This window comes from Sebastes umbrosus, chromosome 24 (genome assembly GCF_015220745.1).
Source record: "Sebastes umbrosus isolate fSebUmb1 chromosome 24, fSebUmb1.pri, whole genome shotgun sequence".
In the NCBI taxonomy this organism is placed as follows: Eukaryota; Metazoa; Chordata; class Actinopteri; order Perciformes; family Sebastidae; genus Sebastes; species Sebastes umbrosus.
Window position 1 is genome coordinate 1145551 of NC_051292.1, and position 6000 is coordinate 1151550.

Below are 6000 nucleotides of genomic sequence, written 5' to 3' on the forward strand. Positions count from 1 at the left end.
ATGACCCCCAGAGAGCATGAATTCAGTTCACTTGCACTAGATGAAGGTACATCAGTAACAGTTTGAGTTAAGCTTCTTTAACCTCTTCTACCCGACGGACCCCGTACCGGGTTTGGCTGAGCTGTGTGTTAAAACTTCATAACATGCTGTGGTGGTCTTTTTTCTGAATAGTTTCTAAAATACGAGGCCTTAATGCTACTAAAACAACACTCCAAGTGGATTTTGTCCAAACAATGTTTGTTTGGCAACGATTTAAATATTTTATAGTTAAAAAATCAACACAGGAGAAATTGTATTTTTACTTTATAATATTTTTGACCGTTTTTATATTGAATACATACCTGACTTTTTATTATTTTGTGTTATCTTATTTACATTGTTATTGATCTTATTTGTTATCATCTAAGTTTTACTTGATCACATTTCATTATTTTAATAAAACTACTCCATTTGGAGTCAAAATTATACAATGTAGTTGTTTTTTATTGATTTTCTACTGTGCACAATGGTAGAATGTGATGATAAACAGGGTAAATGTCATGGCCAAAGGCTCCAATGGGTACACATAGCCTCCTTTAGTGGATATTAGTAGTATTTTAGAGCCTGATTCCCTTTCAAGAGGTAGAAAACCCATTTGGCACACTTTGGGAATCCAAGTGGCCAAATGGAGAGTCCTCCTGGTCCTATCCTCACTAAAACCTTTGTAGAATCGATGTGCTTTGTGTTATTTATATCTGCTTGGGCACAGTTGTATGTCATGTCATCTCTGTCATGTCCTGTTGTTTTTATTTGTTTTATCTGTCTATGTTTAAATTGATTCTTGTAAGGTGTCCTTGGGTGTTCAGAAAAGCGCCACTAAATAAAATGTATTATTATTATTATTATTATTAGTTGTAGTCGAGGATTTGCTGAATGAATTCAGTGGCATCTCTGTGCATGGCATCATTGCTATAATGGTGTTAGCCACTGTCTAATCTAGAAAACATTTTAGGAGAGGATAAAAATGTAAATCTTTCCTTTGGTTCATCACAGTTTACTCCGGCATAGTAACAGTCACAATGTTACTGACACTGAGGATGAATTCTCTGAGGTCTTACCTATCCATAGAGACCGAGATCATGCATATTCTTTTTCTAAACTCTCTCTAGCAGATCCCTCAACTTTATTTTATATTGATTGTAAAGTGGTCTGTAATGTGACTTTCCTCACTCTAAATGAACAAAGCTGCAATCAAACTCATCATGCCACCTCACTCACTTCCAGGAACCAAAAATAGAAACACATTAAGACTCCAAGTTCATCCAGGGCCTTTCCAGTTATCTAAGATATTCAATTTACAATGATATAAAACATTTGAGAAGCTGGAACAGTTACTGTTCGTTGCGGGCCCTAGTCTGTGGAACAAACTGCCTCACCACATCAGATCTGCTCCTTCTACGGAGTCTTTCAAAGCACAGCTCAAGGCCCACCTCTTTTCTTTGGCTTTTGAATGTACTTGAATTGTGATTACTAATTGACCTTTTATAATGCTCATTACAACAGTCTTTTACTCATGGATTTTACCTTGGTCTCTGTCTGTGGGTGTGTGCGATTTTGTTGTCTGCTCTGTTGACCTGTTTTTATTCTGCCTATGTCTGTAAAGCACTTTGGTCAGCTCATGTTGTTTTAAATGTGCTAGAGAAATACATTTTAATTGACTTGACTTACTGTTTGACACTGTTCCCTTCCTGTCAGTGGACTAATCGATTAATCTCTGGGCTACACCAGACCTAATTATCCAGATTTGAGAGGGTTTAATCAACCAAATTATCCATGAATGAATCCCAGATTAAAACGGAGTTATGAGGAAAGAACAACCAGTATATGACTTTAATAATTAATACTCAGTTTGTTTAAGACGCCTTCAGGGACCTCTGGGAGAGCTCAAACTCCAGACAAACAAATGTACACTTTGGTAAACACACCATCTATTCATCAGGTTTTAACGGTTCTCCATTAGAACAGTAGAACCTCTACAGAACCATCTTTGTTCTCCATTAGAACAGTAGAACCTCTACAGAACCATCTTTGTTCTCCATTAGAACAGTAGAACCTCTACAGAACCATCTTTGTTCTCCATTAGAACAGTAGAACCTCTACAGAACCATCTTTGTTCTCCATTAGAACAGTAGAACCTCTACAGAACCATCTTTGTTCTCCATTAGAACAGTAGAACCTCTACAGAACCATCTTTGTTCTCCATTAGAACAGTAGAACCTCTACAGAACCATCTTTGTTCTCCATTATAACACTAGAACCTCTACAGAACCATCTTTGTTCTCCATTAGAACAGTAGAACCTCTACAGAACCATCTTTGTTCTCCATTAGAACAGTAGAACCTCTACAGAACCATCTTTGTTCTCCATTAGAACAGTAGAACCTCTACAGAACCATCTTTGTTCTCCATTAGAACAGTAGAACCTCTACAGAACCATCTTTGTTCTCCATTATAACACTAGAACCTCTACAGAACCATCTTTGTTCTCCATTAGAACAGTAGAACCTCTACAGAACCATCTTTGTTCTCCATTAGAACAGTAGAACCTCTACAGAACCATCTTTGTTCTCCATTATAACACTAGAACCTCTACAGAACCATCTTTGTTCTCCATTAGAACAGTAGAACCTCTACAGAACCATCTTTGTTCTCCATTATAACACTAGAACCTCTACAGAACCATCTTTGTTCTCCATTAGAACAGTAGAACCTCTACAGAACCATCTTTGTTCTCCATTAGAACACTAGAACCTCTACAGAACCATCTTTGTTCTCCATTATAACACTAGAACCTCTACAACCTAAATAGTGCATTAAAACAAATCAGTAAGATGATGTAAAAGAAAGGTGAAAAACAGTTATATAATGTATCTTTAAACTGTAAATGAACTGTATAATACTGTGAAATTAATGAAGTTCAAACTGTATTTTTCATTAACAGTACAAAGCTGTAAATTTCAGCGACAGTATAATAATGTTAATTTTACAGTAACATAAAGGCAACCCTGCTGCCAGTTCTTTACTGTTATTTTACTGGGAGATTCTTAACAGTGTGTGCATCCATCTGCTCTAATGAGAAGCAATTTGACTGACAGGATGATCGACCCTGATGCATCAGCGACCTCAGCATCCAGCTGACCTCATTCAAAGTCCTCCACATTCAAAGAGGATGCTGGTGCCTTCAGGAGCATCCTCTCCTGATGGATTCACATCAACCCTCCCAGGTTCATGATCTTTGACAGCATGTGACTCAGACAAAAGAGACGCACCGTGCAAGTAAACAGGCCACTCACCTTCATCATCATCGACAGGTTGACGCGCCTCATCCTCGTTCACATGACAGCAAAAGGAACCAGAAACACCGACCATTTGCAACGTTTTCTCCCTGCAGCCTGCAGGATGGTGGATCCCCGATCTGGCTACTCCTCCATGGGGGAAAAGCGCACATAAACCGGGCTGAAAAACAGCAATAACCCGGGTTACATGTCGGATAAAAGCAGAACAATGAGTGCAAATTAGAAGCAATGTGTTCGAGCATCCAGGCTCAGGTCTGGATGATGGAAGAGCCTCTCACATACCCGGTGAAGAAGGTGGCCTCCGCTGCAAAAAATGACGAGTCCAGACTTGTGAAAGGCTGCATCGCATTGTGACTGATTGTGTTGGCAGAGAAATACAAGTCAGGGAATTGCACAGCGGCTCCTAGAGGATGACATTTTAAATGCATCCAAAAATATCAACAAAAACATACTTATTTTTGTTTATTATTATCCTTTCACAAAGCACATGTGATAGGCTATATTTTCACATTATTTTACATGTATAATGCACATGATAGGCAATATTTTCACATTATTTTACATGTATAATGCACATGATAGGCTATATTTTCACATTATTTTACATGTATAATACACATGATAGGCTATATTTTCACATTATTTTACATGTATAATACACATGATAGGCTATATTTTCACATTATTTTACATGTATAATACACATGATAGGCTATATTTTCACATTATTTTACATGTATAATACACATGATAGGCTATATTTTCACATTATTTTACATGTATAATACGCAGTGGTGGAATTAAGCTAAGAGGAGCGTGCAACTAGAGCTCCACTGTGTTTCTACTCGTAAATGTACAAATAGAAAAGTCACTTGAAATCTTTTGCAGTGCGCGTCCGAAGCACGACGTCCTCACGCACAGGGAGATGAGATGAGATGAGCGACGTCAAGCTGTTCAACATCAGGACCACCACAGGAAGTGGGTTTATTTGACCTTCAAAATAAAATTGACACATTTGGGACAAACCTGGTGGTGGTGGTGGTTTTGAGCTTGCATTGCAAAGACTTTACTGCAAGTTGTAGGTTGTACTGCAACTTCTAACTGCACAGTAGTATTTAGGGTTGTACTGCAACTTCTAACTGCACAGTAGTATTTAGGTTTGTACTGCAACTTCTAACTGCACAGTAGTATTTAGGGTTGTACTGCAACTTCTAACTGCACAGTAGTATTTAGGGTTGTACTGCAACTTCTAACTGCACAGTAGTATTTAGGTTTGTACTGCAACTTCTAACTGCACAGTAGTATTTAGGGTTGTACTGCAACTTCTAACTGCACAGTAGTATTTAGGGTTGTACTGCAACTTCTAACTGCACAGTAGTATTTAGGGTTGTACTGCAACTTCTAACTGCACAGTAGTATTTAGGGTTGTACTGCAACTTCTAACTGCACAGTAGTATTTAGGGTTGTACTGCAACTTCTAACTGCACAGTAGTATTTAGGGTTGTACTGCAACTTCTAACTGCACAGTAGTATTTAGGGTTGTACTGCAACTTCTAACTGCACAATAATATTTAGGGTTGTACTGCAACTCTATGATTTGTCTTTTAGTTCCAGGTGATCCACCATATATGGCATGTCAGAGCTCTCATGCAGCCAAGAAAACAAGACTGTCCATGATCAAACTTTTCACATAAAACTGTTTAGGCTGGATTTACAACAGCCTCAAGACCCCAGACCCACAGGTGCCTTAAAAGGCCCAGGTTCAGGGTGTACCAAATAGTTTGACTGATTGCAAATGTCTTTCTGAATGTGCAACTCTAATGCACAATGCCAGTTTCCAGCTGTATCAATCAGGTTTTATATACTCCAAACCATGTAGCATTTGGTGTTAAAGTCTGTTTAAAGACAATAATGCACAAGTTAAATAAATCCAACAAACCCAACAAATTAACTGGAAAAGCCAGATGGATCCACAGGAGCTCACTCTGAAATCTGAATTTTCAGAGAAATAAAGTGGAGTAATATATTGAGAAATGGGGCGTCTGATATGTTTTTGACAAACTGCATCCTGGAATTACGAGTCATTCTCTCAGATAAATTTGTGAGCCTCTTTAATTAATACTTTGTGCCCTTGAATGACTCTTTGGATGATTTGTGAATTACCTAAATGTGCACAAGTTGAATAACAAACTCCAAAAAAGCTTCTTCTTCTTTTTTTCTTTTTTTAAAGTTCTACTCTTGTGACACAATGTCTGATTAATTGAGGAACTCATGATACACCATGTTAATTGTTGATCACTGTATACGACTGTGGTGCAACAGTGAAACAGTTTATTACACTGAGCATTTCATTTCCTGCAAAAATAAAGAAGCTAAATGTACTGAAAAGTGTCCAGCAGGCGGCGGCAGAGGAGCAGTTTACAACTGTTGACCCAGTTTTAGTCTCCCAGTGCTTTAATGGGACTGTTTTGTATAAATTTTCATTGAGCATCTTTAATCAATGACATCAAGATTCAGAGAAAAAAAAACAAGTTCAGACCAGAAATAAAATTCTGCCTGCATTTCCTCTACACGGCTGATTTACTATAATTCAAATTATCTCTCTTATTTCCATATTATTGTTGTTGTCTCCTTGTTTGTGTGGGCCCAGATAGATGAGGCAAAGA

The 6000-nt window shown here is 37.9% G+C and overlaps 1 protein-coding gene across 1 annotated transcript in view; it reads right to left on the reverse strand.

Moving 5' to 3' along the window:
• Positions 1-3735, reverse strand: part of tmem198b (transmembrane protein 198b) — a 27984-nt gene extending 24249 nt beyond the window's left edge. The window contains exons 1-2 of the mRNA XM_037761489.1: positions 3617-3735; positions 3328-3494 (exon numbers count right to left, since the gene is read on the reverse strand). The gene's annotated coding sequence lies outside the window, so the exon portion shown is untranslated. The remainder of the gene's footprint in view (positions 1-3327; positions 3495-3616) is intronic.
• Positions 3736-6000: the final 2265 nt, after the last annotated feature.